This window comes from Streptopelia decaocto (assembly GCF_964273445.1).
Source record: "Streptopelia decaocto genome assembly, chromosome: 6".
Classification (NCBI taxonomy): domain Eukaryota; kingdom Metazoa; phylum Chordata; class Aves; order Columbiformes; family Columbidae; genus Streptopelia; species Streptopelia decaocto.
Window position 1 is genome coordinate 10368512 of NC_138660.1, and position 14761 is coordinate 10383272.

Here is a 14761-nt window from a genome sequence, read left to right on the forward strand (position 1 = left end):
CGCCGAACCGCCGCTCGGGCACAAGGGCCAATCGCGACCGGTGGAAGGTGGGGCTATGCCGCGGAGAGCCAATCCTAAGGCAGGAAGCGGAGGACGGGCGGGCGGGCAAGAACGCAAGCAAGTACTCAAGTGTAGGTGCAGCGCACGGGAGCGGTGGTGAGGCGGGGGGTGTGAGGAGCGGGCTGGGGGGGTCGGGTGAGGTGGGCTGAGGGAAAGGTCGCTGGGTTCGGTGGAGTGGGGAGAGGTACCTTGGGGGTTCTGAGGGCTTGTGGGGTGGCCTTGCTGCCGCATGAGGGAACACTGAGGAGCGGGGTTAATGGAGAGCTCTAGGGAGAAGGGCTGGCTGAGGTTTGGCCTTCCCTGGGTCCTTCCCCTGCTATAGTCACTGCTCCTTTGGGCTCTTCCCCTGAGAATAAAGCGCTTTTAAATTATTTTTTATATCCTAGCTTTGTGTTGTTCCCTTCTCGCTTGGAGCACCTCAGCCCGTGCTACCAGAGCCTGGCTGGTCTGGGTGGGTGGGCAGTTCTGAGTTGCCAGCTGTTGAACGGCTGAACTTGTAATTGGGGTTTCAGTGTGGATAACCCTGGTTTGGCGTCAGAGTTCTCAGCCAAACTTGGTGTTCAGCACAACCAGAGAGGGGAAACTATATAAAGTTGTAGGAATTAAAGGAAACTAAAGAAAGAAACCTCAGGCATAACCAGAGGTTGGCAATACAAAAGACTAAAATTCTATCTTGAGAATAGGGGAATTGGCTTAAAATGTAAACATTCCTGGTATGCCCCTTTTTGAATTCTTATATGAGTGTTTTGGTTTGTTTTGTTTGTTTTGTTTTGAAGGGATCAGGGCTGGTTTGAGGGGGGTGTGTGTGTGGTCTCGTATAATCATGAGTGGTCTTTTCAAGTTCATGTAACGTGTAGCTTATTTCTGTAATATTATAGTAAGGATCTTGAAGTTATTAAATTTAGTTAGCTAATAGAATGTAATCTTCTTTATTGCCTTTACATTTACCTGTACATTTACATGTTACATAGCATAATGATTGACCTTAATAGCAATCAATTATTGGATTGTAAATAGTGAAAAAAAGTTTCTTATATTTTCACTGTAAGACAAAAATTAGTTCTATGAATCTTGCTTTGTCCTATTTTAATAGGGAGTTCAGAACTTCCCACAAAGCTTTGGTTTTTGTTTTTTTCCTAAGTTGTGACTTACGTTGCAATTCTATTTCCTTATTTGCACTGAATTTAATCAATGAGGTAAGAAGAGATGTAGCATTTATATTTGGTGTACCCAGTAGTCTTATTCAGGTAGTTTGTAAAGCTGTTGTGGATAGAAGAGATTATTACAAAATTCAGCAAACTTTATGCTAGTGAAGGACAAAAGCAGGCTGGATATGTCTGTTTAGACTACAGCTCCCAAGATGCTGCAGTTAATGTTAGGCTGGTGACCAGCAGACCCCTTTTAAGTCTCATCCTGAAACAAAACATGGGAAAACTTGTAAAATCTGACAGTAAGGGACAACCAGTTGGGTGGGGTTTTTTAAGTACATTTAGGAGAATGTTAGGAGATGATTTTACTTGTTAACTCTCAAGGGTAAGGAACTTGACACACAGTTTGATTCTCTAATGAGCAAATGTCCTAGTTTTATCATGAAATTAAGAAATCTGAAGTTTTTACATAAGTTATAATACAATACAACTACAAAATATGGATAGTAGTATTAGGACGATAAACACTGCTGTTTCACTAATGACACTTCATAAAGTCAGTGCACCTCTATTTTGTATTATGAAATTTTTAAAGTTAATGTGTTACCATGATTTCCAGTATGTGGCACTAATGCCTAAGGTAGAGTTGTTTGAAGAGGAGGAATTAATTGCAGATGGAAAAACCAGTCTGGAAAATTTGGAATTACAACACCAGAGGATCTTTATTTAGCTCCTTCTTGTACTTAATTTTGTAGTAATTGTTCATTGTATTCAATTGACACTTTGAGCCAGATCACGCTTGTTGCACAAGAGCTTATGCTTATGATTGATCTGCAAGCCAGAAACAAACACGGCATTCTGCTGCTTTATTTTTTTCCAGTGTTTCTTCTACACAGAAGAATTCCTGGTGATGCCATCAGAAGATGTGTGCCTGGGTCAAGAGGCTTGTGGCTGTGTGAGACATGGAGAGAGGGCGTGCCTGTGCTTGACTCGCCCCTACCGCTCCAGTGGCTGATCAGACCCACAGCAGGAACTGCAAGGTAAGGTGCACTGCAAAATACACTGATATCTAGAAGCCTCAGGATTTGACAAGCATAAGGAAATAAAGCCAAATCTGTGTAGTGCTCAAGAAGTCTGGAGGGTATGGTGAAGGAATTTCAAACTGACAACTGCCTGGATCTTACTTTTCTCTGCCTTTTGCTTTTATAGGCATTTACATGAGTTGAAAGGGTATACAATATCATCACTGTTGTTTGGTAACATTTTACAGTGACTTTGCTTTACAGCAGTGTGGATAACCCTACAAAGTGAAATGCACAATAGAAATAAACTCCAGGCATCTTTTTTCAGAGTCCAGCTTTGCTTAAAAAAATGTAAATTTAGGATTATTTCAGTGAATTTTCACATGTTATCCTATGTTTGCATAAGAGCAGGTAAAATCTAGGCTTTTGCCACCACTGTCTATAATGAACCCAAATATTTTTTTTTAAAGTATTTTTGCTTAGTTTGCATAGTTCCTCAGAAGCAAGGGTTTTAAAATCAAAGTAGATATGAAGAATGAATGTGTTTTATCTAGGTTCCCATATTGGTACAAATGGCCACAGTATCTCAGCAGGGGTTGCAGGTGTCGGTATAATGTAAGCTATGTGCTTTTCATGGGAATATCACATACTGATTTATTGTATGTAATAACTCTAGAGTCAGGCACTACCATAAATTGTACACAGGAATAAACAGAAGAATAATTTTAAAAGTGAGGCATGAATCAAGACACCAAATAATGACGCTTACTAGTAAATAAAACTCAGTTTCTATCAGTGATAGTCTGGAGCATCTTAAGCTTCCTGATTATTGCTTTGAGGTTTTAAAATCTTCATTGAAATGTAATTATTTCAAGCAAGTGCATTCACCTTTCTGGTAATATAAAGCAATGTAGACAATGATGTCAAGCCAAAACTGAACAGAATGATTTTGCTTCTCAACAAGCTGCAGTTCCTCACTGGATTGCTGGTGGCCCATTGCTTTTGAACAGTGCTGTTCAACTGCCAGTCAATCTCCCAGACTGCAGTGCCAGCTTTTAGATATGGCAGCAGACTGGCTGTGAGAATGGATTATTCGTAATGTCTGTGTTCCTCCTTGTTTTTTGATTGCAAAACGCATGTTAAAGATTTTATTTTTCTTCTTTTCAGAAGAGGTCTTAAATGTTTATGTGAACTAAAAAAGTGTCTGTAGGTGAAAATGCAAAATCATCATTAATACTCATTCACTCAAGAGCTTTGAATGACCTCTCAACTTTCCACTTCTTTGCTAAAGTATTTGGGTACTTTGTCAATTTTAGTACTTCCTTAGAGGGATGCTGTGAGTATAAATAAGCTCTTGTCCTACCTCTGCAGGGAAAGAGCTACAACAGAAACTAAATGCTAAACCTCACTACGGGGCCTCAGTGTCGCCACATGTGACCTATAGGCTCTTACCTCAGAATGGATTCCAAGCACTAAGTTTCGTTTCATATAAAATGTACTGAAGATGGGCAACTTAAAACTATATTTGCAATAGTGTAACACTGTACAGCATGTTTGGGCTTAGTGATTGAAAATGCTGAGGAAAGGAGATATGTCTGAAATCTGTGACTCTAGCAGGGAAGTCATGGGGGATATACTCCCCAAATCTTCTTTGGGAGCTGGTGTGTTTAACTTGTCGTTTTGTAGAAGATCCATGATACACTCTTATTTTAGAAAATGATTGAAGGAAGAGGTGATGGTGCTTGCTGTTAGTATACAGTCAACTTCCCATCACCTATAGATGGCCTGACCAGTTTTCGGAGAGGAGGGGGGAAAAAAAAAAAAAAAAGAAGAGTATGCATGCTGATATTTCAGCTGACTCTGGCTGGAATAATAGCAGCCAGGATACACTGGAGAATGGGGAAAAAACACATAATATTATTCCTGCTTAATTGTTCTGAACCGTAAGTGGTTCATGTGAAACCAAATTGGAGGATTCTGGACCACTTCACTTATTTAGCTTGGGCATAATATGAATTCACAGAGCCAGATTATGTGTGAAAGTGGTACAGCAACATCTGCCTGGAACTGGTTCTGAGGTAATAGGTCTGCTGGGCTAAGCCAGTCCTAGCCAGAACTTTATTGTGTCTATATTGCCCTTCTCAAATGAGTCTCTTGTGTACATATGTCTCATTTTGCTCAGATCTGGCAGCACTTACTGTTTCAAGCTTAGTGCTTGGTCTGTAGTCACTTTGGATTCTTGCAGAGCTTATTAGCTTGGAAACTGGGCCAAACTTGACCTGGCTCAGTACCACTCATCTGTAGAAACAAAGCTACTTACAGTTGGGAAACCAGCTTAAGCTGATAAACAGATCTTTGTGTCAGCTGCGCCTTGCCATTATATCAGGCATTTTGATCCCCTGTACTTCCCACAGCTAGAATGGAAATTTAGCTATGACAGCTGAGCAGGTAGCATGGAATACAGATCTCCCATTTCTTGGTCAGCTGCTCTGTCTTCATCCTTGCAAGGTTTGAATTCCTATTCTCAGCTTTCCAGGATGGTGCTGTGTTGGATCAATAGCAGTTTGAAACTGTGATGCCATGCAGCCAGAGGTAAGGAATCAAAAGCAGAGCTTGCTGATTTAACCTGCTCCTCCGAGAGAGAGGAGCCTTGAGTCCCCGTTTCTGCATATGCATTCTTTATTGGGTGAAATAAGGTAGTCTTGGGAGTAGAGCTGTAAGGGTGTGCTAAGCAATGATCCTATAGGAGTCATGACACTTTTTATGTTTTTTGGAACCCCTTTAGGCTTGGAATCTTGACTTGTGTTACTGTAGAAAGCTATTTTCACTTGACTTCTCGGAATGTTTGTTGTGAAGGGGAGGTGTTGGTGTAACCATGTCTATTCTGTGCAACATTTGCTCTACCAGGAGGAGAGGGCCTGGTCAAAGCTGGGGGCAGAGACACTAGCAACAACATCATGCACAATGTGTATTTGGGTTTTGGAATACAAACTGGAGTAGCATTATTTTCACTGGGTTTCAAAACCCAAGGTATTGGCTTGATTGTCTTGGTTTATGTATTATTGTATCACAAAAAAGAGATTGTGCTGTTTAATAATTAAGTTTATAACAGCGAGGAAAAATAATAGCACATTTGCTGGATGGGCATGTTTGCAAAGAGATTGTGACTTTTTTTTTTTCCTGAATTCATCCAGGTCATTAAAATGACAAGTATGTATGTTAAAATCCAAAATGATTATGTAGAGCTATGCAATTGAACTGCAGCAAGACGTCTCATGCAGAAAAGGGTGTGCTTTTATTCATGAGACACTGATTTATACAGGCAAGCTTAGGATTGCAGGGCTTTATCTGAATATTTGTTCACAGAAAATCTGTATTCTAGGGCAGTCGTGCTACTACCATTCAAAAGTATTGACTGCTAAATTGCAGTATCACCACATATCTGTATTAATATGCGCCATTTTAAAAAGTCATTGAGGTGGTAGATAAGATCTTTGCATTATTTGATGATCATTGGAATTGCTGCAACAGATAAGTTCATGGCATTTTTAATAACTATTATAAAATTCTGGGTTTTATATCGCATGCAAATTTATAATCCCTTTTTCTTCCACTTATGTGGTTATATTGGAGTCCGATTTTTTTCTCTTGCTGCTTTTACACTGGCATAGTGTCTTTTATTTGAGTGTAACAGAGTTGTAGCCAAGAGGTGTATCAGGCCCAAGACATCTTCCTTGCAAGTGAAATTTGGAGGAATTGGTGTTTCCAAGTGTTGTCAGGAAAAGATGTGGTACAGTGCAGAACTTGACAAGACCTGCAGATGATGGAGATTTCCTTGAGTCCTGATATGTCAGCTTACATGTGTGGGTAGTCTTCATTATTTACTCCTTTCTATGCAAATTAGCTATGGCATAGGGCATGCTGGCTAGGAGGGTAGTCAGGGATATTATTTCTCACAGGAAATAAACAGTATATAAGAGCACCACTCTGTGACAGTCTTGGTATTTTGTATTTATTAATTTATTGAAACTTTTAACTACAGAAGGCTTTTAGGTCAAAAGTTTTATTATAAGTCATGACACTTTTTTTCTTCAAACAATCAAGTAAAATAGGGAGAGAAAACTGTCTAGCACTGTGGGATGCTTGTGGTAGGGGAGAACTAATGGGGGCAAGTCCTAAGTATTTTTAAACTAGTGCTTTTAGGAAACTGTGCTTATGCTATCTTTTTGGTTGCTTCCACAGATGATAAGGTTGCAGTATAAGCTGTATTATATTAGTTGGCAACAGATAATCCATCTAGAACACAAACTGCATGAATATCTTTATCCTAGTAAGAGACTGGATCAGAAACTTTTGCTTTTTCAGATACACAGAACAACTGGAGTATGAAACACCACTGGAGAAAACCAGGCCTTTTAAGCTATACTGCTCAGCAGCTGCTTATTTTCAATGGCTTGTTTAGATCTACCCTAAATGAAGCTGTAAACACAGTTTCTCTAAGTGTATGCCAACGCTTTCATACTCTCAGGTGCTAGCACAGCGATAGCCCCTCCTAGGTGCTTAAGATCTACGTTGCTTACTAGAAGTTCTAGTGCTGTACGGATCCTGAAGCTGCAGCATGTACCAGAGGTGTGGTTTGGTTGGCTTGGTAGCTGTTGGTTTATCTGAACTACCAGCTCTGAAAGAAATGCAGCAGAGACTGCAGGTGTCACCATCATTGGTGGCCTGTGTGACCTTGCCCTGTGTTGTGTTGGAATGGTAGGACTTGCCACTGTCCTCTCTTGTCAGAACTACTCTGATTTTCCTGCCCACGCCCCACCAGCTGAAGTGCCTGTCATCTACTGGAGTATTTTGGCACATAGTTTGTGGGTCAGGAGAGACTGGTCTGAGTTGCAAAGGTGTTAGATGACAAATCCTGGAACTGGAAAAAAGAGCGAAACTAATGAATTGCTGATTTTGGATGCATCTATGTTAAAGAGCAAACTGTGTCTGTGAATTTAATTAAAATTGAGTACTAAAGGATAGTGACAGCAGTGTGTTCAGATGTTCGCGTTTTCTGAATGGTAGTACTTTCTATTCTGTAGTTTATCTCACTGAATTTCACTGTAATAATATCCTCAGGTAAAGCCAAATCATGGAAAGGCCAGAGCATGTTGAAAGCCTTATAGATTCTGCTACTAAGGAATGTTCTCTTTCAGGACAGATATCCTTGACATCAGCTAGTCTAGCTGCAAACATTACTAATGGAGAAGCGCAAGGACACTAATAATGGGTTTGGAATCGTCTGACAAGGCACGTATCTGTCCTCGAGAAGAAAAAAAATGTTCTTACTTAACAGTGTTAAAAAAAAATCATCATTCACCTCTTTCTCATGTACACATGTGACAGTGTAAGGGCCTTTATAGAAATAATAATATGTTCTGATAGATTTTTTTTAAATTTTTTTTATTTTTTTGTAGCTCTCTGGCATATAGTGCATTGAGCCTGCTAAAACCTGAGATAATCTTCTCCAGCTAAAAAACAGCTAAAAACTCTAAAGCCTGCCTGTCTTCTTCAAGGACACCCACATTTGAATGCATCTCAATTTCAATGAGTGCTAAACTTTACTCCAAACAGTTTTAATTACTTGAATTTAGGCAGCTAGGTACAGAAATATCCTAGTTGCAGCTGCTGGTTAGTTCTATTTCATTTCAGGTTTGAAGCGGGGTAGAGTTCAAAGCCATCTAAGGTGTTTTCATCAGGACTTCAGCACGGTACAGCCATTCGCATCCAACTTTTACATAATAGTTAAATGGTTAGAGCAGCTACTTCAGTTCACTTTCTCAGCTCTTTTTATTTCATCTCTGAGAACTGCGCCCTTTCCTTTTAAAATGGTTTTAAAATGATCCTACTGCCAATTCTTTCTAGTATGCTCTTATGTGCATTTAGGAATCCAGAAATTCTGAGATTCAAAGAAGAGCAAGTAAAGGATGCCTATCCTGGTTTGTAAATGGTAACACATGCAAGCAGGGGTGGAAGATGCTTTCTTTGGTTTTGTACCCAAAATCCCTTCAGTTTTATTTAATGGTGTGAAGAAGAATGGTGCAGATAAATATCAAAGCAGATTTCCTTTTTATCTTACTTGTGATTTTTTTTTCTCTAATTGTGGAAGAATTAACCATACCCAAATTTCTCTAGTTCTGTGATGTACATAGTATGATGTGTAGGTCAAATTCACTGTGATCATGCTCTGCAAAAATAACAACATGCTTTTCTTCTCTGACGTTTGGCTAGAATCATGTCATCTTTAGGCAGAGTATAGTTATCAGTAACACTAAATACAACTGCTAATGTGTTTATTTCTAATGACATAAACGTATGAACTCTTGTACAATTTCTACAAATGCATTTTTAGGGAAAAATGAGGGTAGGAGAGCTAATGTGAATAAATATAAGTAATTTCACGTAACACTAAATAAAGCGAGAAGGAATAATGAAAAATACATTTACTCTTTTCTGAATACCACTGTGAGCTATTGAATGGGAAATTTTAACAGAAATGAAAAAGGGAATAAAAACAGTGTCTGAATTATTAAAATAATCAGAAAACAATTTGCTTCCATTAAAGACTTAAAGATGTTCCCAATGCTTTGATTAAGAAAAACATTAGGAAGTTTCTTATTCACGTCGGCAGGCATCTCTGCAAAATGGAAGGTCCCTTGTGCTGCTCTGAAGCCATTTAATGCATATATGAGCATGGATTCTCAGAACTATCTATAATGCATATAGTGCTTTCTGCTCTCAGTGGCTTTTTTCCCACTCTCTTTACGTCATTTGCCATTTGTGAGGGTTGCCAGGGTAATGACCAATCATCCCTGGAGAGATGCCTGCTAGTAAGGACAACATAGGCTTTCTCTTTTTTTGTATTCTGCAGTATGTATTTGAGAGCTATTCTAGCATCAAGATTGCAGAACTTTTGTTTGGTTAGTGGGGAGTGAAAGTTTGCAGGGTATGAAATAACAGCTTACAACTGTTGAGGTAAGTGAGGATTTTTCTTCTTGCTTTTATTAACATCTCTGGATTTATTCAAAACACTGAGCATCATTACCAATTTTTTTTGCTATATGTGTAACTGACCTTGAAAGTAGTCATAGCAGGGAGGTTTTGCCTAATTTGAACAATGAAATCTTAGTAGAGCTGCATATACAGCAGGTCAGGTTTTTATTCTCTTTGTAATTATGAATCCTACAGCCTTTCTTGTCACCACGTTCACCATAATATCCACTCATCCCCAAAATATTTTTGGAAGAATGAATTAAAAACAAAAAAACCCACAGTGTGCTGTAATGCAGATTACAGAGCATTAGCTGTGTTGCCTCTAAGGCAAATGGGAAGTTCTGAATAGTCTTCATTGTGCTGTATGTATATAACAGACCATGTCAACTGGAAAACTGAAAATCCATTGAACCCTGTTTTATCAGATGTTGAACTCCTGTCTTTAAATATTGTCTATTAAATAGATACTTGCAGGCTCATAGGCTGACTCTTTGCTCACCTGTGGGAAATAAGAAAATAGAGCCTTCAGATTGCAGAATTTTTTCTGGAACTGATGCTATCAGTGGAAGCTGGTGGTGGTCAGTGCCTTGCAGAATGGGCTGAAATTTTGGTTTTTTGCATGTAAGAGCCCTTAAATAATACATAGGAAAAGGAGGCCAAAAAATCCATTTAGAAGTTCCCAATGACCTCAGAAGTTTCTATTATGTGTAATCTGGGTTATGACACATATGATGGAAGTGGTTGGTTTGGGGTGGGGTTTTTTCATTGTGTATTTCTTGGTACAGTCCCGTTTGTGTGCTGGCTTCCTGGGAGGAAGGGACAATTGAAGAGGTTGTTGTATTGTTTCTCTGTAGAATTGCTAAGGTATCAAAGTTCAAAATAGTAACTGTCTCATCAAAATTACTACTTGCTGCTTAATATATTTGCACCTGTGCACAGCTTCTGTGTACTTCACATCCTGGCAATCTAACATGTCATGTTGGGCACTACATATATTAACCACAAAAAATTATGTATATTTATTTCATTCTATTTCCTGCTTGTTGCAAATATATACAGAGAGTGAGTTTGACTTGCACATCTTGCCATTGGAAATACACATTTAGGGCATTTAATTTATCATGGTAAATTCCAGTTGCTAAATTTTAGATGTTACTGTGTATTCAGATGTGTTTATTATAGCTTTGGATTATCAAAACAACTGGAGCACAGCAGTGAGTCTGCATGTGAACATATGAGAGAGAAGAAAATTGAGTGTGACAGTTTTAGTCTGAGGTGAAAAGGATCTTTTCATCAGGCTTTTGAGAAAATATGTTTGTTCAGAAGGTAGAACTGTTTCCTCTTTCTAAAAGCCATTACATTTTTGACATCTCTGTTCTGAATATCACTTTTAAGCAGTCTAAGATACGCATAATAGTTAAATGGTTACACTGGAGGGTAAAAAAAAGTCAGGAAGTGCAAAGAAAATGTATCATTATCTAACCTTCCTATTGATCAGCATTCCATATGATTCCACCATTTTTAGTAATCTGTGAAACAAAACCACAAAAATATAATTTTCTATCATTCTAGGTGGTGTCTTATGACAGAAAAATAACATGAGGACAACTAGATAAGGCATGTTAATTAATAAAGTAGGTTTTCAAATGGGATATTCTGAGGTAAACCTTTCTGGAGAACGTGGTGGGTGCAAGCCTCAGTCTTCTATCTTTCTGTCTATCTGTCTCTCCATGTCTCTCTTTCTAACTTGAAAATGCTCTGTGACTGTATTATGTGGAGAATAGCATTTACTTTCAGGCAGTGGGACAGAGAGAGAGAAGGTGAAAGAAGGCAAAGGGAATGAAATCTGCATTGTGAGTTTTTCAGTGTAATGTCTGTCAACAATTATGGCAGGGTATTTGTGGCTCTGAGGAGTGATGCATGAGACGGGCAGTTCTTCAGCAACAACTCTGAGAAATCAGGAGTCAGACCGGAGTAATGAAGGAAAGCTGTAAAGTTAGGTCGAACTAAGTGGCTTTAGCAGTACTTGTACTGGGAGTGCAGTAAACTAATTGAGTAGTAGAGAGCTCCATGGAGCAGGCTGCAAAGATCCCTGGAGCATCTCGATGAGGCTGGTCTGCAGGGTTTGGGGTGGTAAACCAGGGAGGGTAGGTTGGTTAGAGAAAGACACTAAAGTTTGGGATACAGTATTTACCCATAACACAGTATAAGTGCTGTTGAGTAATTTGACCCTTTTACTGCTGTGTCCATTGCTGGAGTGTTGAATTCCTGTTGTTTCTTTATCTTCTACTTTTGAATACATGGGAAAGAAGAGGAAGAATTAACAGCACAAACTGATTCACTGGTGGAAAGTCAGGCTTCAGACCAGTGTGGAAAGTATGGCACAGGCTGGAAAACTAGAAGATACCCATGAATGGGAAGACAAATTAGGATGACAAAAAGGAAGCAGTGCTTATCCTAGGAAGATTGAGACATGCTGGATAAGTGCAATAATATATATAAAACATTCAGTAGCCCTAACTCCCCATCCCTTGAGAAACAGAAGGCAAAAAATAAATGAAAGTGAATAATCGAGTGAACAATAGTTTCTAAACATAGTGTATGACAAAGCAAATCATTGTTGATAACGGTATTAGTACTATCACTGCACTGGACAGCTCAGCCTAAGCTGTGGCCTTTGCTGTTAGAGGTTGATTCTCCTGAGACCTGATGGATTATTTTACCTTGTAGGCATCATCTGTCCATGATGTGGCATTACCATTTTTTTTTGTCGGTTTTTTTTTAATAAACATATCTCTGTTAAAGGAATACTGTGATTTTTAATTTGTGGCTGTAGAGATTAATAACACTGGATGATGAAAAATTTACTAATTCATTTTTAACTAATCAAAGCCCTGTGGTTCTGTATTTTGTTGCTATTGTTTGGAATCCAAGCTCTTACTGCATTACCTGGACCTGATTGTCCGCTGCCTTGAATAAGCATAGCTCTATTACTTCTACAATCTGGTGACATAACTCTAAAACTCTGATGTTAAATCATGCAATGCATGTATTCAGGGTATTAGAGAAAAAATTTAATTGCTTGAACGTAGTTAAAGTGGCACCAGAAAGCACAGGAATAGTTACAATATAAATGTCTGACTTAAATTTCAAAAATGCCAGTAAGTGGCAAAGGAGTGGTGAAAATGTGCTTTATCATCCAAAGCTGCAATCCAGGAACACAATAAAGGCATGCAGAAGAAAAGTTACTGCTATTTGACCAGGAGTACGCATGGTTAGGAAAGTTTGAAATTTAGTATGTATTACAGTACTTTTCAACATCTCTTTTGAAATGCATGTTAAGGTTCACTTTTGTCGAAGGGTTAAGATTGCGGGGTGACAATAAAACCCTGGCAGATGTATTGTTAACCCCCTCTCCCCCCCACTTCCCCCTTTTGCCCTTCCCTCTCCCCCCTTCCCACTCAGGACAGGCGATCGGGAGGGAAAGAAGGACAGAGAGAAGAGAGTTGGAAAAATTAAAGATATTTTACTAATGCTACTAATAAGAATAGAGAAAATAATACAAAATATACAAAACCAATCTTGAAAGTCTCAGCAACTGCAGAGCCGGCACCCAAAGTCCTGGATTAGACTCTGCAGCCAACTGGAGCTGGATTCAGTCTCTCACTAGGCCTCAGTTCTCAGGGACGACTGGCAAGATCCTCTCCTAAGGTCGGCCATAAGCAGAAGGGAAAAAGGCAAAAGGGATGAGATCCTCGTGGTCTCCCGCTTTTATATGAAGTATTCACGTGAATGGAATGTTATACACAGTTGGTCAGTTTCTTAGTCACTTGTTTCTCGTCGCCCCTCTCGCGAGATGTCCATCCACACTTAATCAATAAGTTTGCATTCCATTGCTAGGTTTACCAAAACATGTGTCTGGTTCTCCAGGAAAATGCAGTTAATATGAAGGCTTTAGCTGACAGGCAAAATTCACTGAAAGAGAAACTTGTTTTTAACAAAACCAGGACAACTTTGAACAAGTAATTAGAGAGGAAAATATCTTGTGGTTTAAAACAGAATCCATTGTCAGGAGATGGGCATTTTTAAGCACTTGACTAAAAGCATAAATTGGAAGCTTTTAGTACTGTTTTCAGATGATTTAACTTGTTTCATTGCATGTCTGTAGGCTCTAAGTTTCATAGAGATGTAGATGCTTTTGAACATTGGATCAGTTATTCCTGAATTTTTACATATTTACTGTATGATGTTGGACAAGTCCATTTAACACTTCAGGGCATGCTTCTTCCCATATGTAAGATGGGAATAAGTAGTAATTGCTTTATAAGAGTATGGATGTTATCTGTTATTCTTTGTGGAGTGTTTTGAGTAGTCATGGTGTTCACGGCTTAGTGACTTAGATATGCAAAGTACTACAACACAGAGCCCTCTGAGATCCCCCAGTTCATCTTGTTTTTCTGTTGTAATTACAAGGTCAAGTTGAAATAATCCCTGTGATTATAAGAGCTTGTATGAAAAACTTTCCTGGAGAGCAACATCTGTTATCTGGTGGTAATAGTGATTCAAAGGAGCTCTCTGGGAAGAGAATACAGTCTGTCTCCCATGAACAGGATGACTCAGTAGTTCACATTTGGAAAGAGAAACATTCTCCAGGCCTCACAAATGTGATTCTGGAAACTCATTACATGCGTTATTACATGCTTTTGTGAAGCTTTCAGACACAGCACAATGTGGATGGTTTCTGGCAGCCATGATCCCATCTTCCCCAGAAGCAGAGGTGACACCAAACCGCCTTCAGTGCCAGTGCTTCAGACTGAGTCTCGTTGTTCTCTCATTCCTCAGTGGCAGCGTATGTGGCTCTCCTTTCACCTTTAGAGTAAGGGGTGTAACAGCTAGGGACTCTAATATAATAAATGCTGAAGTCCCAGAGTCTCTTAAGTCCTGAGACAAGTTTACCTTGTATAAACTCTCCTGTAACATGGTAGGGCTGTGCTACACATGCACCTGTTTATTTGTAAGTGTTTAACAGCTGAAACTATAGCTTGGGTTAATGTGCTTACAGAGATTGTATTTCTCTGAGTATTTTGGGCTACGGACATGCACATCAAATTTCACCCATTGTTTCCCATTTAATCTGAAATTTGAGTCAAATTCAGTGCCTCTGTAACATGCTGCTACATGTCCCTCTGAACCTTGCTGTTTCAGACCTACAAATCAAAGTAGCCTTATAGCTTCACCTGGAGAACTGAACGTGCATTCGACCTTAACCTGGTGCTGATTGATGGCTGCAGCTCAGTTCAAGTGGAACTACACAACTGAACAACATATGGGTGTTCAGTCCTGTTTACTTTCACAAAGGCTTGCATCTCGCAAACATTGCCCTACACAGAGAAAACTACTCGCAGGTGCTATGTAGTAACATTATGCAAAATGCTGCAGACCTGAAATACTGTACAGCTTAATTGAGTGCAATTCCTATTGACTTCAATGGGTATT

The 14761-nt window shown here is 39.2% G+C and overlaps 1 protein-coding gene across 3 annotated transcripts in view; it reads left to right on the plus strand.

Moving 5' to 3' along the window:
• The first annotated feature begins 18 nt into the window (after window positions 1-18).
• GNB4 (G protein subunit beta 4) overlaps window positions 19-14761 on the plus strand; it is a 74479-nt gene continuing 59736 nt past the window's right edge. Inside the window, exons 1-2 of one of the 3 annotated variants that reach the window (XM_082056038.1) lie at window positions 19-131; window positions 2089-2248. The gene's annotated coding sequence lies outside the window, so the exon portion shown is untranslated. Of the gene's footprint in view, window positions 157-757; window positions 774-2088; window positions 2249-14761 lie in introns of those variants that run through there. The other 2 variants (XM_082056037.1, XM_082056039.1) reach the window with 2 other exon arrangements.